Raw genomic sequence first — 18106 nt, 5'->3', positions numbered from 1 at the left:
ATCATCCGAACCCCCTCCAGTATTAAGTTGCTAACAACAGACAATTGCATTAAGTATTGCGCGTAATGTAATCAATAACTACATCCTCGGACATAGCATCAATGTTTTATCCCTAGTGGCAACAGCACATCCATAACCTTAGAGGTTTCTATCACTCCCCCAGATTCACGGAGACATGAACCCACTATCGAGCATAAATACTACCTCTTGGAGTTACTAGCAAAAACTTGGCCAGAGCCTCTACTAATAACGGAGAGCATGCAAGATCATAAACAACACATAGACATAAATTGATAATCAACATAACATAGTATTCTCTATTCATCGGATCCCAACAAACACAACATATAGAATTACAGATAGATGATCTTGATCATGTTCGGCAGCTCACAAGACCCGACAATGAAGCATAATGAGGAGAAGAAAACCATCTAGCTACTGCTATGGACCCATAGTCCAGGGGTAGACTACTCACACATCACTCCGGAGGCGACCATGGCGGCGTAGAGTCCTCCGGGAGATGATTCCCCTCTCCGGCAGGGTGCCGGAGGCGATCTCCTGAATCCCCCGAGATGGGATTGGCGGCGGCGGCGTCTCTGGAAGGTTTTCCATATCGTGGCTCTCGGTACTGGGGGTTTCGCGACGAAGGCTATTTGTAGGCGGAAGGGTAGGTCAGGGGGCGTCGCGAGGGGCCCAGGAGACAGGTCGGCGCGGCCAAGGGTGGGGCCGCGCCGCCCTACCCCCTGGCCACCTCGTGGCCCCACTTCGTTGACTCTTCGGTCTTCTGGAAGCTTCGTGGCAAAATAGGACCCTGGGCGTTGATTTCGTCCAATTCCGAGAATATTTCCTTACTAGGATTTCTGAAACCAAAAACAGCAGAAAACAGCAACTGGCTCTTCGGCATCTTGTTAATAGGTTAGTTTCAGAAAATGCATAAATATGACATAAAGTATGCATAAAACATGTAGATATCATCAATAATGTGGCATGGAACATAAGAAATTATCGATACGTCGGAGACGTATCAATATGCAAAGTATGCAAAGGATTTGAGCTCCCTAAGACGATGTGATCAAGTTACTCAACTGAAAGCCCCTTTTAATAGTGCGGCTATCTATCCTATAATCCGGTCTCTCATCAACCACCTCGAGACCGGTAAAAGGAACATCTATCAAGGCCATACCTTTGCCTTGCTCATCCCGCTTGATCTTGATGATAACTCTTCAAGCTTCACTCAAGCCGGAATGCCTCACTTGATCAATGTTGCTTTGTGAAGACTCACAAATGCTCCCCCATACACTATGATGGGAAAGCCCAATTGATGCACATCTTCACATGTCCATTATCACCAAATGGACGGCAAGCTTCAAGCATGTGATCCACTTGATATGCTCATCTTGAACTTGCCCAACTCAACCTTGTATCTTCTCATACTCACATGAGATAGAGCATGGCTAATATTGAGTTCCACATAAGAACTCCATCTTCATTTCTTCTTCTTGATCATATCACATATATATATTCGAACCGATGATCTTGATGCCAACACATAGGATGTATCTTTATTTACATGGCATCCATACTTGAATCCAACACATGGAATACAAGAAGAACCTATTGAATATTCCTTCATATAAACTCAATGAAAACATTAGTCCATAGGGGTTGTCATTAATTACCAAAACCACACATAGGGGCAATGTACCCTTACAGTGGGCATTACCCTTCGGGTAACTGTTGTTTCCCTATCCTATGCGGCCCAACTGGAGTCCCATGAAGACACCCGATGGCAAGGAGAGCCACTACGTCGGTGCCGAAGAAGATTCCTTGAAGAACAAGACGAAGAAACAAATCAAAGCAAGGAAAGTCTAGGACTAGGATCTTTTGTAAACTAGTCGTACCCGAGCAGAACTCTTGAGACCTGGCTCCCTATATAAGAGCTAGGAGAGGGGCTGCCGACGGGCAGAATCAATCTTAGCAACTTTAGCCACCAGAAGTCTAGAGCTAGGGTTTCATAGCAATTAGCCTCTCGACGAGATAGCAGCCGAAACCTTCGGCACCCCAATGTAACCCAATATTCACATAATCAAGATCAGACAGGCATGACGTAAGGGTTTTACCTCATCGAGGGCCCCGAACCTGGGTAAATTGCTCTCCCTGCTTGTTTGATAACCGATGTCTCGTGTCAGCCTACAGGATTCCATCTACCCTAAGCCCCAAACTGAGGGCATTGCTGAGGAGTACCCTCGACACCTAGAAACCTTGCATCTCGATGAGAACACCATCACACAGTCCTTCGACTGCCCCATTGTAACCAAGTTTACTCATAATCAAGATCAGACAGGCATAACATAAGGGTATTACCTCATCGAGGACCCCGAACCTGGGTAAATCTTGCTCTCTCCTTGTCTGGTATCCGATATCTTGTGCTAACATGTAGGATTACGCTAACCCTAAGCCCCTCATGGTGGGCATTGCCGAGGAGCCACCTCGTCACCCGGCGAACACAACATGCGGCGAGCGTGTCAACAAATTTTTCTGGGGTTTCATGGTTCAGTCAGCAGGGTTAATAAGAGAATTTAAAGTACATCTATCGAATCAATGAACGAATGATGACCCAAAAGTATAGGTGATCGCAACAATCTTCGAGGAAAGTAAAACCCAAATTTATTGATTCGACACAAGGGAAGCCAAAGAATATTTATAAGCTTTAACATATGAGTTGTCAATTCACCTAAACCTCAAAATAGACTTGCTCGCAACAGTTTATCAGTAGTAACAATTTTATAGCAGTGGTAGTACTGTAGTGAAATAAAAATAGCAGCAGCGAAATAAAAATAGCAGTAGCGAAATAAAAATAGCAGTAGCGATGATTGAAGTAGACAACAGGATTAAAATACTGTAGGCACGGGGATGGATGAACGGGAGTTGCATGAATGGGAGAGTCCATATAATAGAAAGACATAGGCATTGTAAATAATAATGTTATAAGCATCCTAGTATAAGATAACCATAGGTGTGTGTTCCTATTTAGTCGTGCGTGCTCGCAATGAGAAACTTGCACGACATCTTTTGTCCTACCAGCCCGTTGCACCGGGGCTTCAAGGGAAACTACTGGTAATTAAGGTGCTCCTTTTAATAGAGTACCAGAGCAAAGCATTAACACTCCGTGAACACATGTAATCCTCACATCATAGTCATCCCCTCCGGTTATCCCAATTTCTGTCACATTGGGGCCTCGAGTTCCGGACAACAATATGTGTATACAACTTGCAGATTTGATCAAAAACAATAATTATCATCATGATTTAATAACATGTTCAGATCTAAGATCGTGGCACTTAGGCCCAAAGTGACAAGCATTAAACATAGGAAGTTGCAACTATGTAAAAAATACTAACAACGGATACTAGGCACTATGCCCATAAAAATCTTATAGCTATTACATGACCAATCTCATCCAATCCCTACCATCCCTACAGCATACATCGGGGAATTACTCACACATGGATGTGGGAATCATGGATGGTTGATGGAGAGGCGTCGGTGATGGCAATGGCGATGATCTCCTCCAAATCCCCGTCCCGGCAGAGTGCCAGAATGGAGTTTCTGGTCCCCGGATTGGGGTTTCTGGCGGTGGCGGAGCAGCGAAACTCTTTCTGGAAAAACGTCGACCCCCCCTTGGTTTTCAGGTCAGTGTCTTCTTATAGTGCGAAGGAGAGGTCGAGGGGGTGGCCGAGGCGGCCAGACCACCCCTAGGCACGGCCAAGGCCTAGCCCGCACCTAGGGTAGGTGTGGGCCCCTTGTGTCCCCCCTCCGTCTCGTCTTCTGGCTCCGTGAGTCTTCGGGTGAAATAAGGACTTTGCAATATTTTCCGGGAATTTTCCTGAAAGTTGGATTTATGCACAAAAACGAGACACCAGAGCAATTCTGCTGAAAACAGCGTTAGTCCGCGTTAGTTGTATTCAAAACACATAAGATAGAGGGAAAACAACAACAAAAGTGTTTGGGGAAGTAGATACATTTTGGACGTATCAACTCCCCCCAAGCTTAGCTTATTGCTTGTCCTCAAGCAATTCAGTGACAACTGAGTACGATAAAAGAAAATTTCACGAACCTATTTGCTTCATATGATGTATATATTCTCATTACATGATCAAATGCTCATGCAATTCATAATAAGAAGTATGCAACTAAGGCTACTCGATAGTTATGCAAGTCATGAAAGGATACCAACACAATAATAAGCAACATAAAACATAAGTATTTGCAGGATTGCAATGTTCATAATATGATATGATAAAGTGGTATCTCGCTTGCCCTATTTGTGGAGCAAAACATAAATGTTGGGCACCTGTGAAGTTCAAGAGAAGACTAGAAGTAAAAATAACGAAAGATTCAAGCATCACAGTTATACCACAGTTAATCTTATTCCGGGACAAGCACATTAAACTAAGAATGACAGCTATGCTTTCAAGAAGGTGCTCGAAGAACGGATGGTGACTCAACATATAAATAAAATATTGGCCCTGCGCATAGGGAAGTAAGATTGCTCATGTGCTAGAGCTTTTCATTTCAAATGCAATAGGAGTGTTGAAAATATATATTTTGAGAGGTAAGCATGTCTATATCAACGACTGGCATTAAATGATTTATCATCCCTTGATATAGTGACCTCAAGATCGTCTCCCATGTAGTTCTCCAATGCACACCATTATTTAGGATCTCTCAAGTACATAATATGCGGAGTAGTGATTGTTTATTTGTTTATTCTATATTTTGTTTGGGATGGGCACCCAGCGCCTTGCTCTTTTTGCAATATTATGGACCAGGACATTATGCATGCTAGTCGCAGTATGAAGTCATGAAAGGACAATAAAGCACTTAATACTTCCTCATGAGCTAAAACAAAACACAAAATATGTGGTAATTTTCAAGGTTTAAAGGTAGCACACAAGCAATTCACTTTGGAGTGGTAGTGAAATACCACATATAGGTATGTATGGTGGACATGGCACTTTGGTTTTTAGTGGTTGGATGCACGAGTAGAGCTCACACTCAGTACAAGTGAAGGCTAGCAATAGACTGGGATGCGACAATCAAGAAAGTAGTAGCTGTCATAATCATGCTTGTGACAGATAAAATTAAAGGAAGCATAAAAGTAATACAAGAACTCCGAGCAAGATAAATCATCGAGGCTTAAATGACTTCTGTTTAGTCTTATGTATGCTTGAGCATGTGCCAAGTCGATTCAAATGAAGCATTTAGAGGAGGATACCACAATGTCATACTGTTATATGAACAGAGCAATGCAAGCAAACATCTATATGACATGTTACCTAATATTAGTAAATTGGAACTAATCATGACAGAGAATAAACTAATGAGAATCATTAAGTAGCATACACCTTACACAAACAAACTAAGCAAGTCCACATAAATGAGTATATGTACAAAAATGAAAACAAATAGAGTTCATACTAGCCTCTTACCACAACTCGAATTGTCGTGACTGTCATTATTGCTCTTCACTTGTGTGGCTTGAATAATATGAAATGATAGCAAAGCTCAAATGAAGTCACGGAAAACCGTTGAACCCTGCAGCAAATTTACAAAACCAAAGAAGAATAACAAATATTTTTGGGTTTTCGACATTTTTAATCAACACACAAAGCAAAAAAAATGGATTTTCGAATAGCAAACCATAAAGGGAACATGAAACAAACTAGAGAAGCAAATGAAGAGAAACAACAGAAATATGTTTTGTATTTTTGTGTTTTGGAAAGTAGAAACAAAAGCAAAAACAACAAAAAGAAAGAAAACCATGGAAAGTCGAAGCTGCTAGTCTAACTCCTCCTTTGAGCGAGACCATGGCTTCATGTGTACACTAAACAAACTAGATTGTGGTAGGGTAACCTCCCTTTCTTCCCCATCAACAAATAACATTCTATATACTAAACTTCCCGCACAAGAGTTAGCAGTAACAAATTGATGGTGTTTCATAGCAACAAGATCAAGTCTTTGTGGTTTCAACAACACATCATTTGGATCAATAGTATATCCAAGGTAGCTACAACATGTGCATCAACAATTCCCCATAAATGGGTCCTTTAGCAGATAAGCGACTAGCAATAAGAGCACCAAGATTATACTTAGCACTATCATTGAGTGCAGTAGCTAGAAAAGCCAAGTGATAATGGAAAATATTACTAGTATTTTACCTACCAAGAATACTAGTGGCAAGGTAATAAGTAAAGTATCTAATAGCTGGGAGTTGAATGTTCCTTATCGTGCCACGCTAGGCTTTGCGGTCATCACCATTCGTCACCTCCCAGTCAAGCTCCAACAAATCAGCGGGTTGTCCTTAATCTTCCTTGTTGTCCCGGTAGTAGGAATACCTAGGATTGCACAAAATTTTGACAAAGGCAAAGTGACAGACTTGTTATAGATTTTAAATGCAACACTCGGATTGAACTTAGTGTTGCTAAAGTGGAAACTCTCAACAAAGGTTTTAGTGAGCAAAGCATATTGTTCACTCTCATCATTCTTGTAAGTAGTTAAGCCAACCCTATCAACAAGGAATAAGAAATCATCATAAATCCCTACATCTATCATGAAGTTAGCGCAAGGGAAAGTGGATGGATGTGCATCCCCATCACCCCTTTCACCAAAGTCTTGAGCAATGAGATCTTCATTGTAGGATTGCCTATGTTGGGTAGATGATCTTGAAGACCTCCTTGGTCGATGTGCTTACCTCTCAAAGATTTCTCCATATGTGTGGTTGTCCATCCTTGTTCTCTAATTTTTTTAACAAACCTCATAAAAAGTGATTTAAGACAAACAAATAAAGGAGAACACCATGGAGACTTATAAGAGGACTAAACATGCATCAAAAAGACTTATCCCATCATAATACAAGAATGCAAGCTCACTTAACATGTCATCTACAACAGCAAAATACTCAAGATATATTCCACCAATCAAAATTCTACTTGGATAATCAAAGGAGTCACATACCGGAGAGCAAATGCTTCAAATTTCAACAGGAAATATGGGTTGAGGAAGGAGATCGGAAATTCGCGACGAAGAACAACAAGAACACGAGTTGAAGCAATGGGGATGTGTTTTCTCGGGTGAGAGACTGTAATGGCAGAGGAGGGAGCAAGTGGAGGGCCAGGGGGCCCCACACCAGGCCTTGGCGCGACCTGGTGCTGCCCCGCGCCACCACATGGTGTGGACGGCCTGTGGGTCCCTTGGGCTGGCCCATGTGTCTCTCTACCCCTTTTCACGCGAAAAAATTTTCTAAATATTTTCTGGAATTTTTCGAGAAACTTTATTTTTTGGCAAATTTCAGAATTTGAATAACGATTCTATTGCAGGAAAACAATTATGGAATGATGAAAAAATAAATCAAAACCAAATCTACTGCAACTCTAAGGCATTCTAATATAAAGTTAATCAATAGTACATAGGTGAAAACATAGTTTCATTCATGACAAAATTACTTTGCTAACAAGGTTGATCAAGTCTTGTTATCAAAACAATTTTATATGAAGCAAAATTTTGCATTTCACACAATGATTATGTTACCTCAATCTCGACGGGAATAGTTCCAATCATGAAAATACCATTCTCTTTCTTTGGCTTGGGCAAAGGCAAATGAAATTTCCCAATTTGGATGGTATCAACATTAATAATTGAGTTTAGACCATAGTTCCCATCAATCTTCTTGGGAAATAAACCGTGTGCTCTTTGTTATCAACATTGAAAGTTACTTTTTTTGGTTGCAATCAATAATAGCCCTGCAGTGTTAAGAAAAGGGTCTCCCAAGAATAATAGACATATTATCATCTTCAGGCATTTCTAGCACAACAAAGTCAGTTAATATCATACAATGATGAGAAACTTGAACAAGAACATCCTCACATATACCAACATGAATAGTAGTAGACTTATCAGCCATTTGCAAGGATATATCAGTTGGTATTAATTTTTCTAGATCAAGTCTTCTATAGAGAGAAAAAGGCATAACACTAACTCCTGCTCCCAAGTCACATAAAGCAGTTCTAACATAATTATTTTTGATGGAGCATGGAATAGTGGGTATACCTGGATCACCAAACTTCTTTGGAACCTTACCATTAAACAAATAATTAGCAAGCATAGTGGAAATTTCCTCATTTGGAATCTTCCTTTTATTAGGGACAACATCTTTCATATACTTTGAATAAGGAGTCAATTTAATAGCATCAGTCAAAAGAATTTGCAAAAATAAAGGTTTCATCCATTCACAGAACTTGTCATAGTGTTCTTCTTCCTTTGATTTATGTTTATTATCAGGAAAAGGCATTAGTTTTTGCACCCAAGGTTCTCTCTCACTACCATGTTTAGTAGCAATGAAATCTTCCTTAGTGTATTTTGTATTCTTAATATGTTTTTTAGGTTCTTCTTAAATTTATTCTTTATCGGAAGCATCATTTTTATCATTACCACTTTCATTTTCAGCGTTAGAGATAGATATACTATTAGGATCTTTAGCAAGTTCTGAGGATTCTACAACAGTTTTATATGTTTCCTTTTCTTTTTATTTTTCTTTGACTTAGACCTAGCATCATTAGCTTGCTGAGAATCTTGTTCAATTCTCTTTGGATGTCCTTCAAGATATAGAGGATCTTGAGTAGAAACATCACTTCTAGTTCTTATTTCATAAGCATGCTTTTCCCTAGAAGCATTAACTAGAAAATCTTTTTGCACTTTAGTGAACTGATCAATTTTAGTTTGAACCATATGTAAATGTTTAACAAGCATTTTAACATCATTAGATGTTCTTTCCACAATATCATGCAAATTATTTCTAGCTCTAGATTTTCCATTAGGTGATGTTCCACTCTCTTATTAAAATTATCTTGCTTAACAATAATGATCACAACGTTTGGAGTAGGGAATATCTCTACTATCAACGCGTTTTTTTTTGAAAACTTACAGCAGGAGAGTCTACTATCAAAGCGTTGGAGAGAGTGTACCTCAATAGTGGAAGAACGAGGGATTGGCTTACATAATTCTTCTATAGGTGGTAAATTCTTCACATCTTCAGATTTAATACCCTTTTCCTTAAGAGATTTCTTGGATTCCCTCGTCACTTCATCATGTAATTCAAGCATTCTCCTTTTCTTCGGCATTGGTATTGGTTCCGGTGTAGTCCAATCATCATAATTTTTGCTTATTTTAGCCAGTAATTCCTCAACTTCAGCAGGAGTTCTTTTCCTGAAAACACAACCAGCACAACTATCCAAGTATGTCCTAGATTCAACGGTTAGTCCATTACAGAATATATCAACGAGTTCATTTTTAGCTAACGGATGTTTAGGTATTGCTCAAATTAAAGAACAAAATCTTGCTCAAGATTCAGGCAATTTATCTCTTTCTACCTGCACAAAGTCAAAGATTTTCTGCAAAGCAGCATGTTGAGCACTAGCAGGGAAATATTTCTGAAAGATCCAGGTGAAAAATTATCATACCAAATTTTAGCTGCTCCTTTCAGAGAGAAAGGGAAAATTTTAGTGACAAAGTAAGTGCGTATCTTAATAATATCGACGAATCAATTGCTCAAAGTATCTGACCCCTGCGTTCCTATGCAGACTGCACCACCTGACTTTTAGGCTAGCCACCTGCTTCATCAATGCCAGTGTTTCGACCTCCTTGGCGGGATCCAATGCATTTGCATTTTTAATAGGCCACTTGCAACAATTTTCTTCCATTCCCCACCACCACTACAAGCATCGCGGCAGGCATGGCTGGCGGCATAGAATCGAGGGAAGGTCATCTAGGAAAACCTACTGGCTTGGGGTGTGGCCGAGGCTGAGGTTGCCAAGGAAGACGTGGGGGGGAGGCTAGAGTCAACCGCAAACCTCCATGTCCACGTTGCCTCCATTGTCGCTTGAGTCTATCACCTTCGACCTCTCCAGATTTGAGTTAGTTGTCACCATCTACTTGGCGTGGACTAGGGCAGGCTACGCCTCCTCCAAAAGTTCGCGTTGACCGTCGATGGTCAAGATCCTCACGAGGTCGTACTGCGGGTGGCCAACGGCTTGACCGGCATATGGTCCTTGGAGGTGTTGTTAAATCGCGTAGACCAGGTGTACCTCCATAATGGCTGGAGGTGGTTCACCTATGTGCATGATGCATGTAAAATGCATACATGAACTTTGTCCTTTATTACAATGAATTCTCACATATTTGCAACATATATGATGATAATAGTATGTTTTATGTTGATTTAATGGGATTTACTAATGATCTTCTTTATTTGGTTTATAACTCTGTAGAACAGAAATTCCCTGTTTTGCGTATTTTTCACTTTTAGAGACCAATACGGAGTCTAATTGAGTTAGGATTTTTGGAGCGTCATTTTTTTATCAGGAGAAGCACCCCGGGTGCTAGAAGCACACCTGGAGGGGCCTCATGCCCAAAAGAGCCCAGGTGGCGTGCCTAGACTTGTAGGGCGCGCCACCTACCCTCTTTCAGCCGCCGATCATCCAAATCGCTTAGTTCTTTCACCCACCAGCGTATTTTGACCTAAAAACCACTATATATATATATATATATATATATATATATATATATATATATGACCCCGAAGAGTTCTCGGGAGGAGGGCACCGCAGAAAGATAGAAACACGAAAACAGAGGTTGCAATAGCGAAGATTGGAGGGGGAAACTCCGCCGGGATCACCGCCAGAGGGATCTTGTCGGCGTAATGGGACCCAGGGACAACACGATTACGACGCAGCGCGCGCGGCCCCCAGCCCACGACCTCTACAAAGCTTCTATGGCAAGCCACCCAAGTATGACTTGTGGTAAACACTGTGCAACAGCGCTGAGATTTAACTTGTTACGTATGACAACTAGTGGAGAACAAGTACTCCCAGACAAATGCGAGTCTGTACGAGCAGACAAGATGCGGAGAATAGGACAAACGGAGCCAAGAGGTGCCATTTGCCTCCTCACGGGAGCATCCCCTGGGGAGAGACTGGGGGCACAAAAGCGGAACCTCCGAGCCAAGGAGTGGCTCGGGCGGCCCCGGGAAGGGCTCACAAGCCTCCTCTCCTTGGCCAGGCGAGGCCAGGGAGCGGGGGACAACTAGGATCGATGGGACGCGTCAGGCCTTGCGTGGGGGATAGGCGAGGCGCCTGCACCCTTGCGCGCCATCATGGCGCAGACCGACAGAGGCCTGCACTGCGGACAGGAGTGACAGCTCGCTGCCCAAGCTGTCATGCCATCATCAAGCGCGCCTGCGCACTGCCCGTGGCCATCCATTGGCCGTGTGCACCACCCATCTGCCCTTCGCTCGCGTGGCTCCATCCGATTGAGCCCGGGAGCGCTCTTGGGAGGTGCTCGGGCAAGCCGTTGAGATCGCCTCCGGAGATATATAAGCCGGAGTTCCACACGTTGCAAAAGAAGGGGGTATGTTGCAGAACACAGCACAAGTGACATAGGCATCCCCAATGGGCCTACCAAAGATGGTACCAGGGGTTTACTGAAGGCCCACAAGTCGAAGAATATGAAGTTCGGAAGCCCAATTAGTATTAAGGAAAGATAGAGTTGTATTAGGAAGTATGGAGATTTGTAACTTTACGGGTTGAACTCAGAGAGTCTCCCGGAATCTGTAATCTTGTGTAACACGGTACCCTCGGCTCCGCCTCCTATATAAGGGGGAGCCGAGGGACAACGAGAGGATGGAATCCATTGTCAACATAACCCTAGTTTCTTATTCATCGAGTACTTTTCGGCTGAAACCCTCGAGATCTACTTGCCCTCTACTTCCAACTAAACCCTAGTCTCCAATCCGTAGGCATTGATAAGTTAATCCCTTGTCAATTGGCGCCGTCTGTGGGGATTAGAGGCGACAAGGAGCTGATCTCGATGGCACATTCAAGATCGTCGACTTCTTCGATAGCAAGCAACGCGATGGATAGAGGTAAACAGATTGAAACTCATCTATTTGATTTTGTTCCTCACCCGCCCTCCCGTTTGGATGCATATGCGTATCTGGAGGAGCCTATGGAGATGACGTTTGGCAAGTTCCACTTCCGCGTCGAAAAAGAAGGATCGTATCGTCTCGAAATTCCGATTTCGTCGGGATTATCGGAGATCGATCCCGATTTGTTGGACTCGACGTCATCGACTGAGACAGGTGACGAGGAGATTTCGCCGCCACGCTTCATCAACACTATGGCAAGTGAAAAACTCGCCAAGATCCTCAGCAACATGTCCTTCGAGTCATCTGCGGTCTCTGATATAAGCGGTGACTCGAGCAACACCGACAGCTTCAACTTCATCGACAGATCCATTATTGTTGGAGATGTCTTCACCGATCTATATGATGGTGTCACCAATCCAGACAAAGCTCAAAATTCAAAATACCATCAAATCTATGCAATTGGAGAAACAAGTCGCCCACAGGAGGAGACATCAGAGAACTTCGACAACGCGGGAAACCCGTATGTCGATGCTGCAGATCTCACGCGAGGTTTGGGAACCAAATATATCGGACCTGGAACACGAGAGATGGTGCAATTTCCGCCGGCAGTGTGGGATCGAGTTGCAAGAGCTATTAATGGCACAGAGCCAATAACCATAATAGCGACACCTGAAGAGTTACAAGCATACCAATATAGACTTGCACGTACCAGGCGGGAGCTCGAGAAACAGAAAATTGAGCTGGATAGGAGGCAAGAAGCGGCTTCCGCGTCAAGCAGGCGAAGGGCGGAGTTGAGCCGACAAGCTGGTACTTCGGGAGATAGTCACAGAGCAGCTCGAAATAGAGCAAGATCTCGGCTGCGAAATATACCTGAGGCTGATAGGGAGAATTTGGTTCAAAACCTCGACATGTCCTTTATGTCAATCAACACAAGGGGGAATATTATTCCCAAAACACCAGAAGCTAGATACATGGCGATGCAAGCTTTTATCCTCGCATCTAGGCCACCTCCCGGAGATCCAAGAGAGGCATTGTATAACATGGCCATGGCAGGAGTTGGAGCCATGGGAACGGCGTTTGCGAATTCACCTCCCGAAGGTTCTGCAAGGCAAAATAGTCCACGACCTACTGCAGCAGTGCAAGATCCTGAGAGAACGAGTGGAGCAAGAGACGCGACAACTCAAGCACGGGTAGACAGAGCGCGACAGAACAGAAGGGAACGTCGGCATTCCCCAGAAATTGACGAAGAGGATATGTGTGGGCTACCGTGCTTTACAAGACGAGTCCGAAAAACTTGAGTTCCTTCAGGGTTTAAACTCCCCGATAGTTTCAAAAACTTTGATGGCCTGCAAGATCCTGAGGACTGGCTAGTTGATTACCTCGAGACAGTAAAGCTGATAGGCGGAACCAGAACAACAGCCATGCAAAGCGTCCAAGTGCACTTGAGTGGAGCCGCACGATCATGGATAAAGAAGCTACCTCCCGGGTCTATCGACAGTTGGGACAGTTTCGAGGATATCTTTGTGAAGAATTTCCAATCCACATGCAAAAAACCCGCATAATTAGAGGAGTTGAGGGCTTGCAGATAGAAGCACGACGAATCAATGAGAAAGTACATCCAGAGGTGGAATATTATCAAAAACTCGGCAGAGAACATATCTGACGAGAGAGCAATAGATGCGTTTGTGGCTGGAATTCGAAGGGGAGATCTTGTCGAATATCTGGGGAGAACCAATCCAAAGACAATATCAGCATTAATGGAAATAGCGAATAGATGGGCAGATGGAGAAGATGATGTTCACAACAAGCAGCATAGGTCGCCTGAGGAGGACCGCAGTCGAAATTTTCAAAATAGACGATGATTTCCTCGGCAGTTCTCGAATTATGATGCTCCTGGCCAAATATCGGCTGGATTTCAGGGAAACACTGGAGGAAACAATCGAGATGATTATCAAAGGAGTGGCGAGCAGCGAGGCGATAATAGAGACGACTCCCGTAACAATAGACAAAATAATGGACCAAGGTTCCAGAGACCATATATATCTCCCGAGGATATGATGAACGGACCATGTCAAATGCATTTTTTATCTTGACAATAATGGGAAGAGGCAGTCGGGACATCTGCAGAAGGACTGTCAAAATTTTCAAGCAATGTTGAGGTTTGCAGGGCAAGCCAACACGCAAGCAATGAATAGAAACCCCCAGGGGCCAAGGAGTGAGATCCACCTTCCGCCTCCTCCTGCTATTACGGATGCAAATCGACATCAGCTACAAATAGCGGCAGCTCCAAATCCACCTCCTTATATCGACACCAATGGTGCGGTCTCGATGATTCAGAAAGCTAGGCCATCTAATAGAGCTCAGAAGGTAATTTCACGACAAGTGTTCATGGCAGAGAAGATGCCTCCACCAACAATCGACTACCTAAATTGGTCGGGACAAGATATTGGCTTCACTATAGCAGACCACCCACAACAAGTTCCTCGGCCAGGGGAATCAGCACTGATTTTACCAGCGGTCATCGCAGGATTCGACATTTCACGAGTATTCATAGATGGAGGCAGTAGCTTAAACCTTATGTATGCAGATATATTGAGGAAAATGAACATATCCCAGGCAAATCTAAAACCAACTGACACGCGTTTCCATGGTATCACACCAGACAAGCCGAGTTACCCGCTTGGGAAGATCAATCTAGATGTTCAGTTTGGAACCCGAGAGAATTACAGGATAGAAAGATTGGAATTCGAAGTTGTGGATTTCCCGTCGCAGTATCACGCTTTGTTGGGACGACCAGCATATGCCAGGTTTATGGCGATACCACACTACACATACTTATTATGGAGGCTACCTGTACCCAAGGGACCGATCACAGTCAAAGGCAGTTTCGCGTTAGCTGACAAACGCGACAAGGATTTTCATCGACTATCAGAAACCTTCGGGATGCAAGCAGAGTATATGGCGTCAAGGCTAACAACTGACTATGATGTGTTGCCAGATGTAGGAAGGCCACTCAGGGAACCAACCTTTAACATTACCAAGGATTCTAAGGAGGTATAGATTCACCCGACAGATCCAAAGAAAACGACGTCCATTGCAGCAAACATGGACCTCGCATAGGAAAGCGCGCTCGTCGAGTTCCTCCGTGAGCACTGGAAAATCTTCGCATGGTGTCCAGCTGACATGCCAGGAGTACCCAGGGAACTTGCCGAGCACCACCTAAACTTGGATCCAATAGCGAGACCAATTAAACAACCTTTGCGGCGTTTTTCGGAACCAAACCGCAAAGCTATGTTGTCAGAGATTGATCGACTCAAAGAGGCTAGTTTTATCAAAGAGTTACATACATAGGCCACGTGGGTAGCTAACCCAGTGCTGGTCCCGAAGAAAAACACAAAAGTCCTTCGCATGTGCGTCGACTTCACGTGTCTCAATAAACATTGTCCAAAGGATCACTTTCCCCTCCCAAGGATCGATCAAATTATCGACTCCACGGCAGGCTGTGAACGTCTTTCCTTCCTGGATGCATATTCTGGTTATAACCAGATCAGATTAAAAGAAGATGACAAGGTCAAAACAACTTTTATAACAACTTATGGCGTGTTCTGCTACGGAACAATGCCTTTTGGTCTGAAAAACGCGGGAGCAACATACCAGCGGATGATGCAGAAGTGTCTTGCAACACGGATTGCCAAAAATGTACAAGTGTACATCGACGATGTCATCATAACAGCAAAGAAGGGGTCAACATTGATCGAGGATCTGAAGGAAACTTTCGACAACCTTGACAAGTTCCGCCTCAAGCTGAACCCGACAAAGTGCTCCTTTGGCGTTCCTGCGGGAGAACTTCTCGGATTCGTAGTTTCAGCAAGAGGAATCGAGGCCAATCCAGATAAAATTCAAGCTATCGTAACAATGAGGAAGCCAACAAAGTTGAAGGAAATACAACAGCTGACTGGGCGAGTCGCAGCTTTAAGCAGATTCGTCGCCAGGCTAGGAGAAAAGGCGTTGCCGTTTTACGCTTTGATCAAACAAGGAGAGAAGTTCCAGTGGAATGAAGAAGCAGACAGAGCTTTCGAAGATCTTAAGCGTATAATTTTGACACCACCAATCTTGGTGGCGCCTAAGGAGAAGGATCCTCTCTTGTTATATATCGCAGCCACGCCTCAGGTGGTCAGCACAGTACTCGTGGTCGAAAGAGAGGAAGAAGGGAAACTCCATGGAGTGCAGAGGCCGGTATATTTCATTAGTGAAGTTTTGTCACCCTCGAAACAACGGTATCCGCAGTACCAAAAGCTAGCATATGGAGTGTTTACAACCGCAAGAAAACTGCGACACTATTTTTCGGCGCATCCAATAATAATGGTCAATGAGGCGCCTTTATCCAATATATTAAACAATCCAGAAGCTACGGGTCGTGTCTCCCTTTGGGGAATAGAGCTCTCCCCTCGGGACATCACATACGAGAAAAGAAAAGCAATAAAGTCGCAAATCTTACCAGATTTCATCGCAGAGTGGATGGAGCTACAAAATACGGGACCTCCGGATTTATCAAGAACCTGGACTATGAACTTCGACGGGTCCAAGAGATTAGAAGGAGCTGGAGCAGGTGTGATACTAGTATCACCTCAAGGCGACAAGTTGAAGTATGTCTTACGGATGACGTTTCCAAACGCGTCTAACAACGAAGCAGAATACGAAGCACTTATACATGGGATGAAGATGGCGAAGGCTTGTGGCGCAACTCGATTAAAAATGTTCGGGACTCACAACTGGTGGCTCAACAATGAATCAATGCGACACAGTCAATGATAGTATGATAGCATACAAAGAAGTGTATAATGAGCTCGAGAGGTTATTCGACGGGTGCTAAGTAAATCACATCAATAGGCTCAGCAACGATGAAGCCGATGTTCTCACAAATATCGGGTCGCAATGTCTCGCAATTCCACCTGGCGTGTTTTGGGAGGAGATAGCTAAAAGATCAACCAAGGCGAAGAAACAACAGAAGAAGGAGAAGGAGGAGAAATCCTCGGGGGCTAAAGAAGTACCGTCGAAAGAAGAGGAGGAACCTAAGGTAATAATGATGATACAAATTCCATGGATGCAGGCGTACATAGCATATATCTCGAGAAAAGAACTACCCGACGATCCGGTTGAAGCAAGGCGAGTTATAAGGCGTTCTAAAGCCTTTACTGTGGTCAAAGGAGAGCTATACAAACGAAGTATTTCGGGAGTACTACAAAGATGTGTCACACCCGAGGAAGGAAGGCTAATTCTGAAGGATGTACACGAAGGAGTGTGTGGACATCATGCAAGCAGTCGAGCTATAGCAGCCAAGGTTTTTAGAGTAGGATTTTATTGGTTGACAGCAATCGAGGATGCAAAGGACATAGTTCGCACTTGCGACGCGTGCCAAAGGTTTGCCGCGAAACCTCATTCTCCGGCAGCGGAGTTGGTGCCAATACCGCTGTCATGGCCTTTTGCTCAATGGGGTCTTGATATGGTGGGCAAGTTGTTGCCACCCACTACCTGTCAGGACCTGCTAGAGCCTGGTGGACAAGTGCCCGCGCAATGAATGCGGGACAAATGATGACTTGGGAAGACTTCAAACTCAATTTCAGCAAATACCATGTGCCCCAAGGACTGATCAAGAAGATGAGAGACGAGTTCTGCGAACTCAAGCAAGGAAGGATGTCCGTGGTGGAATACCGCGACAGATTCCTCACTCTGTCAAGGTACGCCCCGGATGAGACCGACACCAACGAGAAGAAAAAGGAAAGATTTCTGAATGGACTGCATGATGAAATGCAAACTGTGTTAGTGAACATCCCATTTGCTGACCTCGAAGCCCTGGTGGACTCCGCCATCCAGATGGAAGGGAAGCTTCACCAAGCCAACGAGAACCGCAAGCGCAGGATGATGAACCAGAATGGACCCCACCATACATAGAAGTACCACAACAACTCCTCGGGAGGATTTACCCCAAGACACAACAAGCCAATTGCTCAGGCGTATCGCCCAAACTACACCAACAACAATGGAGGAACCCCGAATCCCGGAGGCAACAACAACAACCACCACAACAGCAACAACAACAATGGTAACAACAACAACACCAATACT

The sequence above is a fragment of the Lolium perenne genome, chromosome 3, assembly GCF_019359855.2.
Source record: "Lolium perenne isolate Kyuss_39 chromosome 3, Kyuss_2.0, whole genome shotgun sequence".
NCBI classification, from domain to species: domain Eukaryota; kingdom Viridiplantae; phylum Streptophyta; class Magnoliopsida; order Poales; family Poaceae; genus Lolium; species Lolium perenne.
Note: the sequence above shows the minus strand (reverse complement) of the source record.